Source organism: Moschus berezovskii, chromosome 8 (genome assembly GCF_049115385.1).
Source record: "Moschus berezovskii isolate FMDL1 chromosome 8, NW_MosBer_1.0, whole genome shotgun sequence".
Lineage (NCBI taxonomy): Eukaryota > Metazoa > Chordata > Mammalia > Artiodactyla > Moschidae > Moschus > Moschus berezovskii.
In genome coordinates this window covers 58,387,841-58,410,864 of record NC_142467.1, presented here as the reverse complement: position 1 = coordinate 58,410,864, position 23,024 = coordinate 58,387,841, and the positions used below count along the sequence as shown (strand labels likewise).

The 23,024-nt window shown below is 42.6% G+C and overlaps 1 long non-coding RNA gene across 2 annotated transcripts in view; it reads left to right on the top strand.

Annotated features, from left to right (window-relative positions):
• LOC129559537 (uncharacterized) overlaps positions 1-23,024 on the top strand; it is a 128,487-nt gene that overhangs the window by 34,761 nt on the left and 70,702 nt on the right. The window contains exon 1 of one of the 2 annotated variants that reach the window (XR_008686564.1): positions 10,085-10,938. The exons of the other annotated variant lie outside the window; for it this stretch is intronic. This is a non-coding gene — a long non-coding RNA (uncharacterized LOC129559537). Of the gene's footprint in view, positions 1-10,084; positions 10,939-23,024 lie in introns of those variants that run through there. 2 annotated transcript variants of the gene reach the window in all.

Below are 23,024 nucleotides of genomic sequence, written 5' to 3'. Positions count from 1 at the left end.
TGAGAGTGCCTTGCAGGGAGTGTAGGAGCAGACTTGGCAGATGTGTGGAGGAAAGCTATGTGGGCAGGAGTTGGCTTGCCTGGCTTGTGAAGAGGGGAAGGGGCTGGAGCACAGCCAGCGAAAGGCATGGGAGGTGATAGCTGGAGAGGAAGGCTTGGAGCCTGGTATGGATATGGACTTTTACTCCACATGAAATGGGGAGGCCCCCAGAGGGTCTAGAACCAAGGGCTCTCCTGACTTGGTTTAGGTTTTCCAAGGTGAAAAGAATGGGTGGGTTGGGTGGGTTGGTGAGAGGGAGCACTAAGTCAGGAGGCTTAGTAGTAACTCTGGTGAGAGGTTCTGCTGGACCAGTGGGAGTGGTGAGAAGTGGTCAGGTTCTAGATGGGCTTTGGAGGCAGGGCCAATAGAATTGGCTGATGGTTTGGAAATGGGGTGTGAGAGAGGGAGCTTTCAGACTGAGCACTTGGCAAAATCCACCCTGTTTGTTTAGTGAGCTAAAACTGGGAGGTGAAGGTTTGGGACTCAAGAGTCATGTCTTAGGTTTCAGCACCTGAATAGAACTTGTAGGGCACAGGCTCAGTAGGCAGTAGATGCCATCCTACCTTGACACAGTCTCTGGCTGATGATCAGTGAGTCGTGACTAGTCAAGAGCCTAAGAGCATGGGGCCAAACATGGGGCCAGAGTCTGATGCTGATACTGATGCTGAAATAAAGTGGTCCCAAATTCTCAAGTCTGGAGTGATCCTCCTCCATTGTTATCAGAAAACGGAGCCTCTATTTCCCACCTCTCTGAGTCATTCTCAGGGGTCTGCCTGTAACCTTCATGTCACTGTTCTGTTCCTTTGACTCAATATTCTTATGCTATTTATTATTCAAGGAACCATAAAGTGACTTATTTTTAATAAAACAGAAGACCACACATGGAGGTTCACTTTCAGGTTTAAACATTTGGCTTTTTACTGCTAACTGGTGGTCTGTAAGCTAGGATACACAAAAGCACTGTACTTGAACTCCTAGTGAAGAGATGTCCTGTGTCTGGGAACTTGCTGTAAGTGACAGGTAGGGCCAAGGTAGGGACACTTCAGGTCCTTTGTTGAAGAGACTCCCTGAACTATCAGTCTTTGGTGTCTCTGAAGATGGGTATTCAATAGGAATGCCTGGAGAGCTGCTGCTTGTCTTCTCTGCAAGAAGAATTAGTCCTTCTTAACCCTGGGCAGTTCTGAAATCCCAGTTGCTTTATGACTGTTAACAGTATTATCCATAGTCCCCAGGGATACTGTTTAATCAGCTGATGAACTCCTTTTTCCTTGATTCTAAATCTGAAGCCCCATGGTCTTTTCCCATAGTATAAATAGCATTCTATTCCAGTGAGTATTATCTCATTTACAGGAAATAGTCTTTGAATTACATCACTGACCAGTTTTGCAGTTTTCTGTTGACATTTATTGTGGAAGTATTGTAGGATTGACATGGATCCTCTCCCCCAGAGTTAGTATATCCCATCCATGTTTAAGATTATAGAGCTGGATTCAGAGATGGGAGAAACAGTCGAATGAAACTCTAGGACATTTTGCCATTTTTTCATTGTTAAAATATTATCTGAACATTTTTTCTAAGCTTATAAGTGTGGGTATATGACAAAATATGATGCTTTTCTTTAGCTATGCCATTCGCTGAAATGATGTCTATATTTGAAAAATAGGTTGGGGGCAAGGGAAGGTAGGTTAGGTCAGTGTTGGAGAAACCACTCAGCGTCTCCCAGTGTCCATCCACTCTTCCATTCTTCTGTGGTAATAACATAGACACTCCCATTTTAAGCTGTGTATAGCTAAGACATCATTTCTGAGCTTCCCTTGCAGCTAGGTAGGCCATAAGATGGTTCTGGCCAATATGAATAGATAAAAATGTCTAGTGGTAGCTTCTAGAAACTCCACTTAAGGGGCTTTATGTGTATATACTATGCTCTTCTTCTTCATGTCTTCTTCCATCCTGCTCCCTGAAACTAGAAGCTGCCATCTCAGACCGTGAGGTTGAAGCTATGCACGATGAAGTGGCAAGAGAAAAGGCACAGCCTACTGTGCCCTGTCTTTGAGACCTTATTCTGATTTTAAAATTTTCTTTATTTATTTGGCCGCACTGCATGGCTTATGGGAATCTTAGTTCCCTGACTAGGGTTTGATCCTGGGCCACAGCAGTGAAAGCCTGGAATCCTAACCACTAGACCAACAGGGAACTCCCCTGATGCCTATTATATGAGGGGGAAAATGAACTTTAGTCATATTTAAGGTGCTGTTTGAGATTTTGTGGTCCTTATAGCTGCGCCTGATCCTAGCTCATACAAACAACTAAACTTCCCTTGAATTTAGAGAGCTCAAGGCAGAGTGTCATTCTCAGCTGAAGAGAACAATGTATCCATTCTGCCAAGTCACCAATCTTTCACTTCTCCAAGATAATGCGTTGTATCATTAAGATCATTTTTATAAAAGCCTCATGTAGTGACATCATTTATTACCTGAGAACCAAACGGTGAAAATAATGGTGTTACACCTAACGTGATTTGAACTCGCATACCCTCAGCCATAAGAACTTGTCATCCCACACCACTGTCCTGCACTTTTGTGTTTCTGTCACTTGGAATCTAGATATAGATGAATAAAACCAACAGAATTTCTAAACACAGGTGAGAGGGGCACCCACCACCCCTAGAGGCCTGTCTTTATAATCACAGAAGTAGCACATGTAAAAAGTCAAAACTCTGGAAAAATGTGCCCCATGTCCCCAGTCCCACCACCTCAAAGTCATAAAAGCTTTAGGAACATCCTTACAGAATTTTCCCATGTGAATAGAGCCTTTCTTTTTTTAAAAATATATATACTATAATATACTTCATTTTTAAATTGAATAATTATAAACATCTTTCCAAAACAGCATCTACACATTGACTTCTGTCTGATGCACAGTGAAGTAGATGCCACATAATTAATTTAACCAGTCTCTTGTTAATGGCCATTTGTTCCAGACTTGTGCTGAGTTAAATGTTGCTGAACAGATTCACTCATATGTCTGTCTTTGTGCGTATGAACCCATATAACTTTAGGATAATTCATGGAGTTGCTAGGAGAGACGGCATGTTTAAGATATAAGCAGTGCGTTTATACTCCTGCCAACAGAAGCAAGGCTGCTTTTTGAACTCAGTTTCCCCTCATGAGCCACAATTTAGCAATCAGTTTTATTTCCTATTCACTTAATACTTTTAAAATTTGGGTTTCTGTACAGAGCAAGCATGACATGTGACTAGTCAAAAGACAGTTGAGAGGCAGGTGAGTGATCTGCTTCAGCTTAATACTGTGTACTGTTTAAAGGGAATTATGAGCAAAAACCCCACCTTATTGCTGAGAACATGCTAGCCATTATTCTTGTTTAAGGTCTGGACCTAGTGAGCTCTAATGAAGTGAAGGGGGTGGCTGAAGAGCTTTGGGGAGAAAGAATCAGGAGTGCAACTAGGAATGTAAAGGCCAGCCTTCTAGGTCCCAGGCTCCAGAGATGTTGTTTTACCACAAAGACAAAGGGACTTTGTATATCACTGGAAATAGGATATTTTATATAAGGGCTGGGAGAAGGTCCACATTTAGGGCTTATTCAATATCCCATGATCTCTAACCACCCATCCCTACATTGAACACTTCCTCTATTTTCTCAGGATATTTTAAAGTATGCGTCTTTTAAAGTATACCTTAAAGTATGTGTTGGTCATAGAGTGGTAGTATTTTTTAAGTTATCCAGTGCCCAGCAAGCTGCTTGGATAATGCTTGGAACAAAAGGGGAAGCTTTGCATCTGTTCTGCTTCTATTCATGCTCCCTAGACTCCTAACTGTGGGTTAATTTAGAAAATGAGGTCCTCATATCAGAGGACAACACAGGAAGTCAGAGCATTTTCCCTGCACTGGTAAACGGGCTACTCGGAAGCCCAGATCTCAGCCTCACTTCAGGGGACAGGCCCTGCCCAGCTTTCTGAGTGAGATTGTCTTGGAAGTAGGTAGCACCCTCTCCTGGGCTAAATCCAAATGTTTTCTGTTGGTCCTGAAGTCATCTAGGATAATAACTGGCATCTCCCTTTCTCTGGCAAGCTCTGCCCCATCACTGCCCCCTCCTGGCCCCTGCTATTTTTTATCTGAATGGTGCTCACATTGGATATTCGGGAAATGGCAACCCACTTCAGTGTTCTTGCCTGGAAAATCCCAGGGACGGGGGAGCCTGGTGAGCTTCCATCTATGGGGTCACACAGAGTCGGAAACGACTGAAGTGACTTAGCAGCATCAGCAGCAGCAGCAGGTGACTCAAATGGCAAGGAATCTGCCTGCAATGCAGGAGACCTGGATTCAGTCCCTGCGTCAGGAAGACCCCCTGGAGAAGGGAATGCAACCCATTCCAGTATTCTTGACCGAAGAATTCCATGGACAGAGGAGCCTTGGCAGGCCACAGTCCATGGGGTTGCAAAGAGTTGGACACAACTGAACTGTGGTGCTGGAGAAGACTCTTGAGAGTCCCTTGGACTGCAAGGAGATCCAACCAGTCCATTCTAGAGGAGATCAATCCTGGGTGTTCATTGGAAGGACTGATGCTAAAGCTGAAACTCCAATACTTTGGCCACCTCATGCAAAGAGTTGACTCACTGGAAAAGACTCTGATGCTGCAGGGGATTGGGGGAGGGAGGAGACGGGGACGACAGAGAATGAGATGGCTGGATGGCATCACCGACTCGATGGACATGAGTTTGAGTGAACTCCGGGAGTTGGTGATGGACAGGGAGGCCTGGCGTGCTGTGATTCATGGGGTCGCAAAGAGCCGGACACGACTGAGCGACTGAACTGAACTGAACTGAAGGACTTATTGTGTACTTACTATGGGCAGAACACCAGGGAAGAAGTGTGAATGTAAAGAAATAAAAGCTTGTAGTTAGTATAGAAACGGACTAGGAAGAATTAGTAGCTAAATGCAGACAAAGTACTGTTTTAAACAGCTCTAAGACAGCAAAAGCATGGCAGAGACTCTACTGATAACAGAAATCTTGGAGTGGTGCGGTGATGCTTGTTACTGAGCAGTGTCTTCGTGAAATGGCAGATGCTAGGAAAGTCATTGCCCAAAGGAAGAGGATAAATCCTCACCCCTGAGAAATACTCTTTGGAAATAGATGTACTAGAGGTTTCTTTTACTGAACCAGTTAAAATATGACTGTAAATTTTAAGCCTTTGAGAACCCTTTAGCATCTAACACCATTTTCTACATTCTTCTCTTTTCTTCACTAGACCTGAATATCTGAATGACATTTTCAGAAAACTAAGACTATGATGGTGCCTTCTCAGTTTTACTGTGTTCTAGTTTCTGTTTGACCCAGGCTTTTATTCTAATTGGCATATAGGTTCTGTTTTATATAACTCCATCTGCATGCTGAAGACCATGGACATTGTTCATTTTATCTCATAAATCAAGGATTATGTCTGTTTTGCATGTTCAGTTTTCAGTGCAACAACAACAACAACAAATATAGTTGTTGAATAGTGGGTCTTTACCTGAAGCCAGGAGCAAAATGACATTACATTCTTTCATCTTATTAATGCTCACAATTACCTGATGGGATAAGTACTATCTTTATTATCCCTTTTTTTTTTAAAGATAAAGAATTTAAGGTTCAGCGATGTTGGGTAACTTGCCCAGGTGGCAGGGATAGGATCTGATGGAGGACTAGCTCTAGAGGCCTTGTTTTGCTCTACAGTGCATATTTCAACCATAGCATTTGTCAGTAATTAATAAATGTGTGATTGAGGAAATAATCATGTTAGCAGGTATAGTTCATTTCATAGAGATGTGATTTGGGTATCATGAAATTGAGCTAGGGAGGAAGTAAAGCATGTCTGATGTCTGGGGAGTGTTTTGTAATTGAGGAGGTGGTGGGAGCAGAGTTGGCTTGCTCCTAACAGTGCACCCAGCGCAGACCCTCAGGTCATAGTCAAACCTTGAATGCTTACTCTATTCCAGGAAGCACTCTTGCTCAGAACCTGGCATGTTGTTTCATTTAATTCTTGTGACAGTCGCACTTTACTGGACAGGCTCAGAAAGGTGAAGTAACTTGCCCAGGGTCACACAACTAGTGATTGGTGGGGTCAGGACACTTGACCGCTGTGCCCTTGAACTTCTCTCAGGTGCCGTGAGGGAGCTTCTAGCAGCCTCACTTTCTCAGCCCGTAGGGGAAAGACCAGATTGTACCCCCATGCCCCTGGCTCCTGAACAAATAAGTGTCCTGCTGCCTCTCAGAGAACCCCCTCTGAAATGGGAGTGGTGGACAAGAGGAATGGAATGTGTCAGCTCCAGGCAAACTCAGAATGGGCCTGCTGTTTAGTTGCTAAGTCGTGTTGGACTCTTTGCGACCCCATGAATTGGAGCATGCCAGGCTTCCCTGTCCTTCGCTATCTCCCCAGAGTCTGTTCAAGCAAACTCGTGTCCATTGAGTTGGTGATGCTATCCAGCCATCTCTTCTGTCACCCCCTTCTCCTCCTGCCCTCAATCTTTCCCACCATCAGGGTCTAGAATGGGCAAAGAAGTATCATATCAAGAGACTTCCCTGGTGGTCCAGTGGTTAAGACTCCACCTGCCAATGCAGGAAACACAGGTTTGATCCCTGATATGGGAAGATCCCACATACCTTGGGGTAACTAAGCCTGTGCACTGCAAATAATGAAGCCTGCACTCTAGATCCCTGCACAACTAGAGAAAGCACCTGCACAGCAATGAAGACCCAGCGAAGCCAAAAAAATAATAAAATAATTTTAAAAAGAAAGAAAAAGTATGTATCAAGACCCAGGAGAAGACTGTAAATATACTTGGACTTTTAAGCCTGTAAAACGTGTCCTCTTACTGTCTTTAGAAGCAGGAATGGGTCTTGAAATTTCGTAGTATCTGAGTCTGCTGGTCACACCATCGGTAGTTAATAGATACAAGGAAGGAAGAGAGGAAGGAAGGCATAAATAGATGGATGAGTTGATGAATGAATGAAGATGAGCATGGAGAAGGCAGCGCCTCTGCTTGGGTAGGAGTCTGCGTAGGAACCTCTTTCCACCAGAGACATGTATAAAATAATGACTCCGATGCTCTAATGACAAATATCCATAGCGTATGTTTTCAGCTGGATTTTTGAGTGTGGAGCTCTAGAGACAGATTACCTGGGTTCAGATTCTTGTTCTGCTACCCCTAGCTAGTTATCTGCAGTGAGTCATGGAACCTCTCTAGGTCTCAGTAGCCAGGGGAAGGTTGTTGTGAGTTAATACAGGTGATGCGCCTAGCTCCAGTGAGAATTTGGTAAATGCCAGATATGGTCGTCTCAGCCGCAGTGTGCCAGGCCAGCTGGAATCCGTGCAGCCACCGTGCTTGACTTCTCAGTCCCAAGTTGAACCCTAATGTAGAGCAACAACACCTGGCCCCAAATATAATTTCCTCTTGCAGCTCATTGCAGCCATGAGGAAGTCGCCAGGGGAGGGCTGGGGAGGGCGGCGCAGCAGCCCCATAATTTCCAGAGCCCTTCTCCTAGACTGACACATAATTGTCAGATTGTTTTACGAGAGCAGCTTCCTGCCCCCTTCCTGCCTCGCTTCCAAATGTGCTCATTCCCGAGGAAGCCTCACTTCTCCCTCTCGCCCTTAATCGCTCCTTTCCTGCCCGCCCCGGGGCTGGGCCGATTTCCTAAATCACTCGGAATTGGCTTCCAGTGCTGGCGCCCAGGGTGGGCTGCAGGAGAGAGCATGTTTGTTCTAAGTGGCTTGTGACCTAGAGGTCAGAGATGCTTCCATTCTGTTTGATGTCTTTTCCAGGGGGCCTTCCTTCGCCTACCCCTTCTCCTTCCCTCCTGAACTGACTTTAATTCTAAGGTCAGGAAGAGATTAAGGAACCAAATCCTGCTGCTTTTCCTAACCAGTGCACGCTGGAGATGCAGGCAGGCAGGGGTGGGAGTGGGGGGAATAATAGGTGCTAGAGGGTGAGAACCCTGCCTCATTCCTCAGCTCTTCAGCCCCATGCCTCATGCATACCCACTGGGGTACAGGGTCGGGGGCCATTCAGAATACTCAGACTGAGAGCCCTGAAAGATTCATCCAGGAGATTCTTCTTCTGGGCATGTCCCTCTCTCTCCAAGAGTCCATGCTTAAGAGGAAGTGATAAGTCCTAACATTTTTAGCTTAATTTTTCCCACTTGAGGAATTTCAGAGGAAGCAACATGGAGTGTTTTGTGTTTTCAGTGGGTTTTTTTTTTTTATTGCTAAAGCAATACACAATCACGGTGGTGATTTCAAACAGAATCGTTTCCAGACGTAACCACAGTTCACAGCATTTTGTATATCCTTCCAGAAATGTTCTCAGCATATACAAGCATACATATGTATATATATATTTAGCACAAATGTGAGCAAATTGGACATCTTGTTCTGCAACTTGCTATTTTTCACTTAGCACATTTTGGATGTTTTCCATTTCAATAAATGTAGATTTACCCATAAAAAAAAACACAACATAGCATTCCATTGTGTGAGTGTCTAATGTATTTAGCCAGTTTCCTGTTAATGAATGTTTAGGTTGTTTTGCTTTTTTACAAATAATGCTCTAAGTATCCTAAATCTATATCCATATCCTAGAGTACTTCCACTTAGGTGTATTTTTTGGATTAAAGTGTCTGGGAAGTTAACATTTTGACAGATGTTGTCAAATTGTCCTTCTGAAAGGCCAAATGAGTTTAAACTCTAGAATTAATGTATGAGAATACCTGATTGGCTGCAATGTCACAAATAATGGTAAAATCAAACTTTTTAACATTTCTAATCTTAAATATATTTTTATTTAAATTAAATTTTTCTTTAAAGTGGGCTTCCTACCTTACTCTCATATAATGACCATTTATTTCTGTGAATTTCTTGCTTATGTAAATTTGACCATTTTCTTGTTGTACTGTTTATCTACATCTTAATGATTTGAGGATCTCATTATATATATAAATGAAAATAATCCTTTTCTGTCACAAGTATTATCAGTGGTTCCCCTTTGTATCATTTACTATTTTGTTTTTTAAAAAATTTATTTATTTTTTTAACTGGTGGAAAATTGCTTTACAATTTTCTGTTGGTTTCTGCCATATAACAGTGTCAGTCATAATTATATATCCCTTCCCTCCTGAGCCTCCCTCACCTCCCCTGTCCCACCTGTCTAAGTCGTCACAGGCTGGGCTCCCTGTGTTATTAAGTTGTTATTAGCAACTTCCCACTAATTGTCTGTTTGACACATGATAGTATTTATCAATGCTTCTTTCTCAATTCGTCCCACCCTCACCTTCCCTCACTGTGTCCACAAGTATGTTCTCCATTAGGTTCATCGCTACCATTTTTCTAGATTCCATATATATGTGTTATTATACAATACTTGTTTTTCTCTTTCTGACTTACTTCACTCTCTGTAAAAGACTCTAGGTTAATCCATTGTAAATTGTAATGGATTTACATTGTAAATGCCATTTGGTTTTGTTTGTTATTTTTTCAGATAATATTTGGAAAATTATCTTTAATGGCAAATTTATCAAATCTCTCTCTTTTGTTTTTTGCTTCTGGACATGCTTAGAAACTAACATAAACTAAGATTTTTTTCTTAGATCACCCATGTTTTCTGTTTTTATATTTAAATGTTAATCCGATTAAAATTTAGGGAGGAACAACGCATTGTGAATTGTTTCATACTATTTATTAACTAATGCATGTTTTCTTGTGTTGTGTGGTTAGTCGCTCAGTCATGTCTGTCTCTTTGCGACCCCATGGACTATAACCCTCCATGGGGATTCTCCAGGCAAGAATACTGGAGTGGGTTACCATGCCCTCCTCCAGGGGATCTTCCCAACCCAGGGATTGAACCCAAGTCTCCTGTATTGCAGGCAGATTCTTTACCATCTGAGCCACATGGAATGCATGTTTTCTTAACACTTTGAAAAATGGAGCTTCTTAATATAAGAACATTTACCATTCTGTAATGATGGTTTTCCCAATATGTGCAGCTCTTTAAAGAAGAAAGTGATTTGATCCTTCTAACTTATAAGGATGCAGAGACCCATCTTCAAGAAAGAAGCACAAATTAGTTGTTAATGTTGGATGAGTCTTTGTGAAATGAATAAATCCTAAGATGGATTTCCAGAGGCTCTGTTTTTCATTCTTTCTATCCAGAAGCCTTCTTTGACACTTTTTGCAGTGGCCTATGGGACCACAGATGGAGCAACAATGTAAACAGTGAGAGACTTTATTTGTCTGGGCTCCAAAATCACTGCAGATGGTGACTGCAGCCATGAAATTAAAAGACGCTTGGTCCTTGGAAGAAAAACTGTGCCCGACCTAGACAGCATATTAAAAAGCAGAGACATTACTTTGCCAGCAAAGGTCTGTCTAGTCAAGGCTGTGATTTTTCCAGTAGTCATGTATGGATGTAAGAGTTGGACTGTGAAGAAAGCTGAGCACTGAAGAATTGATGCTTTGAACTATGGTGTTGGAGAAAACTCTTGAGAGACCCTTGGACTGCAAGGAGATCCAACCAGTGCATCCTAAAGGAAATCAGTCCTGAATATTCATTGGAAGACTGATGCTGAAGCTGAAACTCCAATACTTTGGCCACCTGATATGAAGAACTGACTCACTGGAAAAGACCCTGATGCTGGGAATGACTGAAGGCAGGAGGAGAAGGGGATGACAGAGGATGAGATGGTTGGATGGCATTACCGACTCGATGGACATGAGTTTGAGCAAGCTCTGGCAGTTGGTGATGGACAGGAAGCCTGGAGTGTTGCAGTCCATGGGGTTGCAAAGAGTCGGACACGACTGAGTGACTGAACCGAACTGAACTGATGGGACCACAGAAAGGATTAACGTAAGTATTTGCCCTCAGGAAGTTTATAATCTAATTGGAAAGTGGTGGGCCTTTCATTTTATGGAGTGTGCCTATATTCATGTATTTATAGGTCACCAAGAAGGCAATGGCAAGCCACTCCAGTACTCTTGCCTAGAAAATCCCATGGATGGAGGAGCCTGGTAGGCTGCAGTCCGTGGGGTCGCTAAGGGTTGGACACGACTGAACGACTTCACTTTCACTCTTCACTTTCACACATTGGAGAAGGAAATGGCAACCCACTCCAGTGTTCTTGCCTGGAGAATCCCAGGGACGGGGGAGCCTGGTGGGCTTCCGTCTATGGGGTCACACAGAGTCGGACACGACTGAAGTGACTTAGCAGCAGCAGCAGCAAGAGCCTTTCAGTTTCTGGGTCCTTGAAAATGTAAAAAGTGGAGATTCAAATTTGTTTAATTGTTTCTTTTAGGAAATAAGCTATTGAGTAAATGGATGTTGGAACAGAACATCAGAAAAATCTTGTAAGGGAGCTGTATTGTAGGAGTGGGTACTCTGTGTGTTTTCATTTGTCACAGAAACAAAGTCATTTCTGAGGAGAGCCCCCTCAGATTTAGAATTTTAAAGATGAGTGGTGAAAAGGAGAATGACTATTAAGTATTATCTCCATTTTACTGAACCCAACCTTTGTGTTTTACCCATGGTCACTGCTCAGTGGCAGAGGTAGTCCAGCTCTTTCTACTCAAGAGTTGTGGTAAATATTATTAGTTTCCTATCCAGTAGCTACCACCACAGCCCTTCCTATGCTGGAAGCACTGGTTTTTGTATGGGGTGAGAGTGCCAGCATAACATAGTCATGCCATCTTATTTCCTTTCCTAAATCTCTCTTTTAGAGACCCTTTTGCAGCTGAGGGGCTGTGTTAGTTTACTTGGGCTGCCACACTGGGTGGCTTAAGTAACAGACATTTATTTCTCACAGCCTGGAGACTCGAAGTCCATGATCAAGGTATTGGCTGGACCATTTTCTCCTGAGGTCCCTCCCTTGGCTTGCATATGATCAAGGTATTGGCTGGACCATTTTCTCCTGAGGTCCCTCCCTTGGCTTGCATATGACTGCCTTCTTGCTGTGTTCTCACATCATCTTTCCTCCGTGTACAGGCATCCTTGGTATTCTCAATGTATTAAAATACTCTCTTCTTACAAGAGGGCCAGTCAGATTGGATCAGGGCTTATGTTACTGGCTTTGTTTTAACTTAATCACCTTTTTAGAGGCCATGTCTGGAATATAATCTCATTTGAGATACTAGGGGTTGGGCTTCAGTTTATGAGTTGGGGGTGGGAAAGGGGTCTCCATTCAGCCCATAAAAGGGGCCAAACCTAATTGGCCATGAGTACCATGAAGAGAAATCTGGATGCTCCTGGAGTGGATTTTCTTTCCAGATCAATAGACCTTTGTGAAAAGAAAGCTTGGGATGGTGATGCTTAGAGCAGTGGCAGCTATCTTGTCATCACAAATTGAAAAATATAAATACAAAAAGCCTCTATGCTGGGTATGATTAAGCAGAGGGATAGATAGAACTGCAGCCTTCTCATGATTTTTGAATTGCTGAATGGACTGTCAGATCATCCATTTCCAGACTTCTTGTTAAATAAAGAATAAATGTCCTGACAAGAGTAATGCCATTGTTAGATTTTCTGTTATTTGTAACTGACAGGAATCCTAACTAATAAGTAACTTAATTATTTCTTCAGTGAACTTTACTTTCAGGGGACTCATAGCTCAGCTTTCTCATGAATCTCTTGAGACATCCTGATGCTGTGTCTCTCAACAGCCTGCAAAGGCTCATCAGCCAAGAATTCACCTTAGACCTTCCTGAGAACTTTTCCCTTTTTAAAAAATGTCTTTTCCCAACTTTTCATTTTGAAATGATTTGTGCCTTTGGATCTGTAGGTGAATTTTTTAAAAAATGATTATAATTTATTTTTTGGCTGTGTTGGACCTTAGTTGTGACACACAATCTTCGTTGTGCCATGAGAACTCTTAGTTGCAGCATGTGGGATCTAGTTCCCTGATCAGGGATCAAACCTGGGTCCCCTGCATTGGGAGTGTGTAGTCTTGGCCACTGGACCACGAGGGAAGTCCAAACTTTTAGTGCCAGTTCCCCAAAGAGAGGGTTTTAGGAATACGCTTTGTGCTAAATGTGGCTCTTGTGTATTTATAAAATTACTCCTGTAAAGTTCTGAGGTTTTCAGGGTTCTCATATTCATGGATTTGGTGAAAAATTCTGTATTCTGTCTATGCATGAACTCTGATTTTTATGGACCTTAAATATACCCTTTCTTACTCTGATGATGAGAGCAAGAGGTTGAATGTTCAGGGAGGTTTTGATTTTAGATCCTTGTTTATAGCTTTACTGTGTTCAGTTATTATTTAAAATAAGAATACAAATTGTGGTAATTTGGAAGTGGGCAGTAAACAAAACCTATCTCTTAATCTTCCTCTTTGTAAATGAGCACCCTAGTAATCTACTCTTTTATTAGAGGCTGTTTTATGTCTTTGAGTTTTTTGTTCAAGGAAGAGTTTCCCCATCTTGTGAAGGAAAGAATTGGTGGAACAGGAGGTGCTTGTCATGGCAAGTAAGGAACACTCTTTGGAAATTATTCTGTCTAGGTCTGAATTCTGACTCTGCCCCCTACCAGTTTTGTGACTTTGGGTTTGTTACCTAACCTCTCTAAGGTTCAGTTCCCTCCTCTAAGAAATGGGGATGAAATTAGGGTTCATGTCATAGAGTTGTTGACAAACCTTTAATATCTTCTGTCAGTCAAAGGCTTGGCTGAGTTCCCAGCGTATCATAAACACTTGTGAGGCATCTCCTGTCATTGTTACTCTAAGGTTTCCATGCTGTGCCATCATCATGGATTTTCAGTTCAGTTCAGTTCAGTTGCTCAGTCGTGTCCGACTCGCCACGACCCCATGAATCACAGCATGCCAGGCTTCCCTGTCCATCACCAACTCCCGGAGTTCACTCAAACTCATGTCCACAGAGTCGGTGATGCCATCCAGCCATCTCATTCTCCGTCGTCCCCTTCTCCTCCCGCCCCCAACCTTTCCCAGCATCAGAGTCTTTTCCAGTGAGTCAACTCGTCGCATGAGGTGGCCAAAGTATTGCAGTTTCAGCTTTAGCATCAGTCCTTCCAGTGAACACCCAGGATTGATCTCCCTTAGAATGGACTGGTTGGATCTCCTTGCAGTCCAAGGGACTCTCAAGAGTCTTCTCCAACACCACAGTTCAAAAGCATCAATTCTTCGGCGATCAGCTTTCTTCACAGTCCAACTCTCACATCCATACATGACCATGGGAAAAACCATAGCCTTGATTAGACGGACCTTTGTTGGCAAAGTAATGTCTCTGCTTTTTAATATATTATCAAGGTTGGTCATAACTTTCCTTCCAAGGAGTAAGCGTCTTTTAATTTCATGGCTGCAATCAGCATCTGCAGTGATTTTGGAGCCCCAAAAATAAAGTCTGACACTGTTTCCACTGTTTCCCCATCTGTTTCCCATGAAGTGATGGGACCAGATGCCATGATCTATGTTTTCTGAATGTTGAGCTTCAAGCCAACCTTTTCACTCTCCTCTTTCACTTTCATCAAGAGGCATTTGAGTTCCTCTTCACTTTCTGCCATAAGGGTGGTGTCATCTGCATATCTGAGGTTATTGATATTTCTCCCAGCAATCTTGATTCCAGCTTGTGCTTCTTCCAGCCCAGCATTCCTCATGATGTACTCTGCATATAAGTTAAATAAGCAAGGTGACAATATACAGCCTTTCTCAGAATTGCATTTTTAAAACTTTTCACTATAATTTTAGGTTAAAAGAAAAGTTGCAAAGAGATACAGAGAGTTTTCATAAACCCAGTTTCCCCAATTTTCAAGATCTCACACTGCCATGGTGCATTTGTCAAAACTGAGAAACTAACAGACATGGGTGCATTACTGTTAACTCCAGAATCCAGTTCTCAGGCTTCTGTGGTCTGCCAGTTGCCCAGTCTTTCCTTGCTTTTCATGACCTTAACAGTCTCAAGGAGTTATGTCTTTGAGACATATGTCCAGTCTCCCTGGACATTTGAGCAAAAGTAGAAAAACCGATGCTACTTCCCTCAGCCTGTACCTTTTCTGTTCCAGAGTTTTCTGGATCCACAGACAGGAGCAAAGGATACTGATCAAAGGAAGTGAACTGCATCCTTTTCCTCTGAGGGTATATGTACATCTGCTTTTGGAGGAGTCCCTTTAGGAAGACTCTACTTGCAAATGGGTTCTATGTATTGATTGCAGAGTGAAGTGTTCCAGGGGAAAGTTTTAATGTATTTGTGGTCAGCTTGATAACTGGTATATCTTCTCATTTCTGTTGAGAAGTGGGCGACTTCAGAAACGCTCTCTGTCCACCTTCATGCTGAACTCATCCCCTTGGCCCCATTGAATAGCTCTATAGCTACCCCTTCAAGCTTAGGTTTCCAAGGGACAGAATTCATTTCTAAAGAGAAGAGAAAGTCTCTGATTGAGCAGATCCACAGCCATGCACACTAGTACCTTCTGGGGCATAGTACTTTTCCATTCATGGTCATGTTCATACATCCCTAAAGGACATCTGAGTTCCATTAAGTCCAGATTTACATTCTTCTCCAACAAATGACAGTGCTTTAGAAAGTTTAATGTAAAGTGCGATTTTAAAGAGTTTTAGGCCCTAGAATACAGGAGTTTATGTGACTTCATGCCCTTCTTTCTGGGGCAGAATAAACAAAACAGGGAAATGGCAAACTCTGGTGTTTTTTCTTTTGCTTATAATACTATAGGAAGAAAAAAGATTATTTTCTCTTGATCGGAGTTGTTTGTGTTTATATTTCTGGAAGCTGATTGGTTTTGGAAAACCTAACTTCTTCCTTACCATTTATTCACTTTATTATTTCAATTTGGGAAATTAATTTTATTGCTTGTGTGTGTGTGTGATGTCTTGGGAGGGAACCTGGCCTTGATGGAACTTTTCCTTATGCAGATGTGTGTGTCGGTCATGTGTGCCTGTTGCCCCAGCTTAGGGTCTGTCGTCGCCTGTGGGACTGATGTGTGTGTAGGGCACATGTGTGTGCCTGTCCCCTCCTTAGAGTCTGTCGTCGCCTGTGGGACTGATGTGTGTAGGGCACATGTGTGTGCCTGTCCCCTCCTTAGGGTCTGTCGTTGCCTGTGGGACTGATGTGTATTGGGCACATGTGTGTGTCTGTCCCCTCCTTAGGGTCTGTCGTCGCCTGTGGGACTGATGTGTGTGTTGGGCGCGTGTGTGCCTGTCCCCTCCTTAGAGTCTGTCATTGCCTGTGGGACTGATGCGTGTGTAGGGCAAATGTGTGTGTCTGTCCCCTCCTTAGGGTCTGTCGTTGCCTGTGGGACTGATGTGTGTGTAGGGCACATGTGTGTGTCTGTCCCCTCCTTAGGGTCTGTCGTTGCCTGTGGGACTGATGTGTGTTGGGCACATGTGTGTGCCTGTCCCCTCCTTAGGGTCTGTCGTCGCCTGTGGGACTGATGTGTGTTGGGCACATGTGTGCCTGTTCTCTCCTTAGGGCGTCTCGTTGCCTGTGGTATTGACAGGTCATAACACCTAAGCTAACCAGACCTGGACCCAGAGCAAGGGGATATCCCTGAAGGCAGGCAGTCCTTCCCAAAGTGAATTTCAGAGATCCTCAATTAAAAAAGAAAAAATTAACAGCCTAATTGAGATAACAATGTACACCCTAAATTCACTTTAAAAATTGAGGTTTAATTGAGATATAAAATATAATGGCCACCACAAGATGTCTAGTTAACATTTGTTACTCAGAGATCTTTTTTAAAGAGTCTTTGAGTCAAGAGATGCCACTTTGAGGTGGACCAGGTATCAACATAGAGGCCACAGGGAAGGGAGACTTCAGGAGATCAGAGGAACAGAGAGATGACATGTAAATAACAAATGGTCATGGTATTTAAGAGAGAAGTACGTCTTGATATTAAACATCTCAAAATGCCATACAGTTGTCAGTCATTGATGAGAATAATTTGTGGAAGAAGTTTGTCAATACTTGACTAGTTTCTTCCTCTTCAGTGTTAATACATTCAACCTGAAAAAACACCAAGGGATTATCAGACTCTTGGATTGTCCTGGGGTTACATGGTATAAAAGATTGCTAGAAATAAATGGGTCCTGAAAGGAGTTTGGAATTATTTTTTGTTGCAGTTATACTGTTGCTACGGCATTTGGTCTACCTGGAACCAAAAGTTCCTGCTAATACAGCTTTGTTAAAATTCACACATCTATCACAGGTTTTAACTGCCACTTACAGTTGCTTTTTGGAATGCTATGAAAAATTGTCTGGTTCTCATTTCAGAGGTGAGGGACACAGATTGAGAGGCTGGGCGTAAAGTCATACAGCAGGTGGTTGACAGGCACAACTCCTAGCCACAGGCCTTTTCACGGGCTCTGAAAAATCTGTGTTCTGAGCTTCTTTCCTATTCCTCAGCCTGCTTCCCTTCATAAACAGCACTAGGAATGGGACTGAGGACGCAGGGGGTCCTGGAGGATCAGCCAGATTGCTCTTGGTATAAACAGTCTTGGGGCAGGCGAGGTATGTGGAGGTGAGGCCAGGCCTCGTGGAAGAGTGGTCAGCCTGGAAGCGGGCCTGGTGCTGACTGCCCACCTCCCCAACCCCGAGGTGCCAGGTTAGCATGTAAAAGAGGCCCCACCCTGTGACTTCCTTCCCTCTGAGACTCAGTCGTATCTTCATGCTGCTCTCCCCAGTCTTTCATCATGATTCTAACGCCCGTCCTGTCAATGTACTATCTTTAGGAGTCTCTGAAAAGGCTTCACTTCTGGAGAACGTGCCAAAGGAGAGCAGGGGTGGCTCTCCATCCTGCTCCAGTCCCCATGGCTCCCTTCCCTCAGTGAGCCTGTTTAATGAGTCAAGAATATTCCATTAACCAAATGAGTGCAGCTGCCAACAGGAGTGCTCCAAAGAAAATAAATGAAAACTTGTCTACTTTGCACTGTTTTGATGGGCAGTCTCTTTTTTTCAATCATGGTGCCTGAGCTGTTTCTTTTCAGATTGTAGCTGAGCAGAACAAACTCACACTGGAAGGCCTGGCAATATTTTCATGTAGTGATAATTCACAGCTCCAAATTTACAGGACTATGTACTGCTCTCTCCTCACTGCCTAAGGCACTCCCTGGTAAGAAACTAAACACTGAAGGACGGACATTGAGTCTTTCGAACCACTGGCTTGCAGATCCAAACTGAATGCAATCATGATAACAACAAAGAAATAGCAACTACTGTTATTTTAAAACATAATCTGTCATCAAACCTCTGATGAATGCTGTTACATCTCTTCAACGATAAGTCCTTGGCAGCTGGATTTGAAGGAGTGAAGAGAACTCCCATCAAATGACCAATGCCATCATTCTCTCCAGTTTGGAAAATATGGAGTTCTCTTGGTAGATACTGAAGACTCCAAAGCTGGAATCTTGAAGCTGCTAATGCACTTCCTCAAGTTCCAAATTTTCTTGCTTACTATTATAAGCACTTTTCAGATGAAAGTGCTCATCTTCAGCTAGCTAGTCAAGAGAAGCCATGTAGTAAAGTGGATAGGAGCCTGACTGTCTCAGACAGGTTTGAGTTCAAGCCCCAGTGCTGCCACTCATACTGAGGGTATGTTCCCAAAGCTCTCTGAACCTTTACTTAATCTCCTCCAAGTCCATACATGTTGTTACCAATGTCAAATTTTCATTCTCTTTTATGGCTGAGCAGTATTCCATTGTATCTGTATTCCACATCTTTATCTGTCTTCTGTTGATGAATACTTAGGTTGCGTCCATATCTTGGCAATTGTAAATAATGCTTCTATGAACACTGGGGTGCATGTATCTTTTCAGATTAGTGTTTTTGCTTTTTTTGGATATATGTATCCAGAAGTGGAATTGCTGGGTCATATGGTAGTTCTGCTTTTAGTTTTTTGAGAAACCTCCATACTCTTTTCCTCAGCATCCACATCAACATACATTCCCACCAACAGTATACAAGTGTTCCCCTTTCCCCACATCCTCACCAATATTTGTTATTTGTGTTCTCTTTGATGATAGCCATTTTGACCCATGTGAGGTGATATCTCACTGTGGTTTTAATTTGCATTGTAAGCATAGTTATTTTAAAGTACTTATCAGCTAGCTCTGAAATTGGAATCAGCTGTGAATCTGATTCTCTTGTCTGCCTATGATTTTTATCCTTCATTTTATTATTTTGGTGTGTCACATTTATTGATTTGCATATGTTGAACTGGGACTTTCCAGGTGTTCAATTGGTAAAGAATCCACCTGCCAATGCAGGAGACATAAGAAACATCGGTTTGATCCCTGGATCGGGACGCTCCCCTGGATTAGGAAATGGCAACCCACTTCAATATTATTATCTGGAAAATTCTATGGGAGTAAGTGTCTTTTAATTTCATGGCTGCAGTCACCATCTACAGTGATTTTGGAGCCCCCAAAAATAAAGTCTCTCACTGTTTCCATTGTTTCCCCATCTATTTGTCATGAAGTGATGAGACCAGGTGCCATGATCTTAGTTTTATGAATGTTGAATTTTAAGCCAACTTTTTCAATCTCCTCTTTCACTTTCATCAAGAGGCTCTTTACTTTTTCACTTTCTGCCATAAAGGTGGTGTCATCTGCGTGTTCGAGGTTATTGATATTTCTCCCGGCAATCTTGATTCCAGCTTGTGCTTAAATCAGCCCAGCATTTCTTGTGATGTACTCTGCATATAAGTTAAATAAGCAGGGTGACAGTATATATATAGCCTTGACGTACTTCTTTCTTAATTTGGAACCAACCTATTTTCTCTGTGCAGTTCTGTTGCTTCTTGACCTGCATACAGATTTCTCAGGAGGCAGGTAAGGTGGTCTAGTATTCCCATCTCTTGAAGAATTTTCCACAATTTGTTGTGATCCACACAGTCAAAGGCTTTGGCGTAGTCAATAAAGCAGAAGTAGATGTTTTTCTGGAACGCTCTTGCTTTTTCAGTGATGCAACAGTTGTTGGCAATTTGATCTCTGGTTCCTTTGCCTTTTCTAAATCTAGCTTGAACATTTAGAAGTTTCCTGTTCATGTACTGTTGAAGCCTGGCGTGGAGAATTTTGAGAATTATTTTGCTAGCGTGTGAGATGAGTGCAATTGTGTGGAAGTTTGAACATTCTTTGGCATTGCCTTTCTTTGGGATTGGAATGAAAACTGAAAATGAACTTTTGTTTAATGAAATGGAGATAAATTTATGCAGATAAATTTATCTCCATTTCATTGCGTATATGCACCCACTTAATAGTATGATAAGTCTTTTCAGCTATCTTCACTCTTTTTTATTCTGTTTCTTTTTTTGATCTTTTGATAGAGTGATTTCCACTATCCTATCTTCAGCTTTACTTTTCTTTTCTTTAGCTAGTCTGTTGTTGAACCTCTCTATTGAACTTTTAAGTTGTTATTGTATTCTTCAGCTCTATGATTTCTCTTTGGTATTTTTATACATATACATATATATATGTGTGTGTGTACACACTTTTCTTTCTGAAATTCTCACTTTGTGCATTGGTCTCCTGACCTTTATGTTGTTGTTTAGTTGCTATGTTGTGCCTGACTCTTGCAGATGCGTGGACTGTGGCCAACCGTGCTCCTCTGTCCATGGGATTTCCCAGGCAAGAATACTGGAGTAGGTTGCCATGCCATTTCCTTCTCCAGGGGCTTCCTGACCTGGGGATCGAACCCATGTCCCCTGCACTGGCAGGTGGATTCTTTACCACTGAGCCACTAGAGAAGCCCTGACCTCAGTGACCATCTTATGACCATTGTTTAGAGCGGTCAGGTGAATTACTCATCTCCATTCCATTACGATTGTTTCTGGAGATTTATTTTATTGTTTGGAATGTATTCCTTGTTTCTTTATTTTCCTTGACACTCTGTGTTGGTTTCTACACCTCAGATAAAACAGCCGTCTCACTCAGCCTTGACAGACTGTACTTGTGTAGGAGATGAGCCCAGCCTGAGCTCTTAGTTGCCTCTCAAATCTTTGTGATTGTCCAAGCCAAACAACTATATGTATGTTTCAAGTTCTCTTCAATTATAGGTTATTATCAAGTAAGATTATAGTTCCCTGTGCTATACAGTAGGCCTTGTTGTTTATCTCTTGATATTTTATATTTAGCAGTGTGTATCTGTTAATCCCAAGGTCCTAATTTTTCCTCCTCCTCCTCCTTTCCCCTTTGGTAACCAAACATCTATTTTCCGTGTGAATCTGCTTCTGTTTTGTAAATAAGTTTATTTGTATCTTTTTTTAGATTCTGCATGTAAGGAATATCATATTATAATTGTTTTCCTCTGTCTGACTTCCCTTAGTATGATAATTTCTTGGTTTATCCATGTTGCTCCAAATGGTGTCATTTCATTCTTTTTTTTTTTTTTTACTGAGTAATATTCCAATGTGTGTGTGTGTGTACACACACATATACATACCACATCTTCTTTATTCATTTGTCTGCTGATGGAAACAGGTTGCTTCCATGTCTTGGCTTTTGTAAATAGTGTTGCTGTGAACAGGGGAGTGTGTGTATCTTTTTGAATTAGGGTTTTCATCTTTTCTGGATGTATGCAAAGGAGTAGGATTGCTCGATCATGTGGTAGCTCTAGCTTTAGTTTTTTAAGGAATCTCCAAACTGTTTTCCATAGTCAAGTCACCATCTTTGTTCTTAGTGGTTCCTAGTATATGAGGATATGCCAAGATCTGTCAGTGTATGAAAGACTTGGGAAATGCCCATATGCTTGTTGACACTCCCAAAGTACTACTAATTGCTTCCCCTTTCAACTCCCCGCTGCAGTCTAATTGGAAGCCTGACATTCAGACAGCAGCTGGGAAAATGAGGACTTTATATATGCAGTCTGGCTTCTGTAAGGAAGAAACTGAGATCTGGGTGTTTTTGTTTACTTACGCTGTGCTGAACCAGAGAGAATACTTAGGCACACAGGCACTCCCACAGACTAGAACCATCTCTGTTTTTTCATGTGGTCCTCATGGACTCATGAATGCTGAGCCCCATTAGTTGCCAGAGCTAGGTAATTTGGGAGTGAGTCTCTTAGGTAGCAGTTATAACAGTTGGGGAGCTAGATGTATGGACAAGTTCCTTCCAAGGAGAAACGGGTAACTTAGTTTTACTATTGGAGTAAGCCACGGGTATTTGGGTTTCCAAGAGGATCCTTGTCAGTTCCTACCTGCAAGCTGTTTAGAAGCCAGACCCTCAGAAAGGAGCTGGAGAAGTTTTCAGTCAGATCGCTTCCAGCGAGAAACTGAGGAATGGGCATTTCTGTTTGATCCCTCTGAGCTGAGCTGGGTGTTGGGGGAGTGGTAATTGCCAAAGAGTCCTTATGTACCCATTTAACAACTGTTCGTTTATTCGCAATAGTTTTGTAGGATATTTGTGAATGCAAGCCCCTTTGGTTCTCAAGAGCTAGGTGATTTGGAGACCATACTTCAACTGGCAGCCTTAAGTGTTGGGGCACTAGATTTGTGATCTAGATTCTTTATTCCCTGGGTGAAACTTGGAGGTAGGAGTTCCTTCCCAATTGTAAGGTACTATGCCAGGGGTTGGGCTTCCCTGGTGGCTCAGAGGTTAAAGCATCTGCCTCCAATGCGGGAGACCCGGGTTCGATCCCTGGGTTGGGAAGATCCCCTGGATAAGGAAACGGTAACCCACTCCAGTATTCTTGCCTGGAGAATCCCATGGACAGAGAAGTCTGGTAGGCTACAGTCCACGGGGTCACAAAGAGTCGGATACGACTGAGCGACGGAACGGAACAGAATGCCAGGGATTGGGTTTATGGGGAGAGTGTCTCAGCCTTTCCTACCCATTTTAGTGTGGGTATTTTCTCAGTCACCAATGTGTAGGAGTTACTCATCAGATTTTGGATTTCTCTCAGAGGGAACTGATCCACCCATTCCTGTATATTCAGTGCACCCATGGGAAGAGGGAGTCAGGAGCCTTTTATGCCATCCATTAT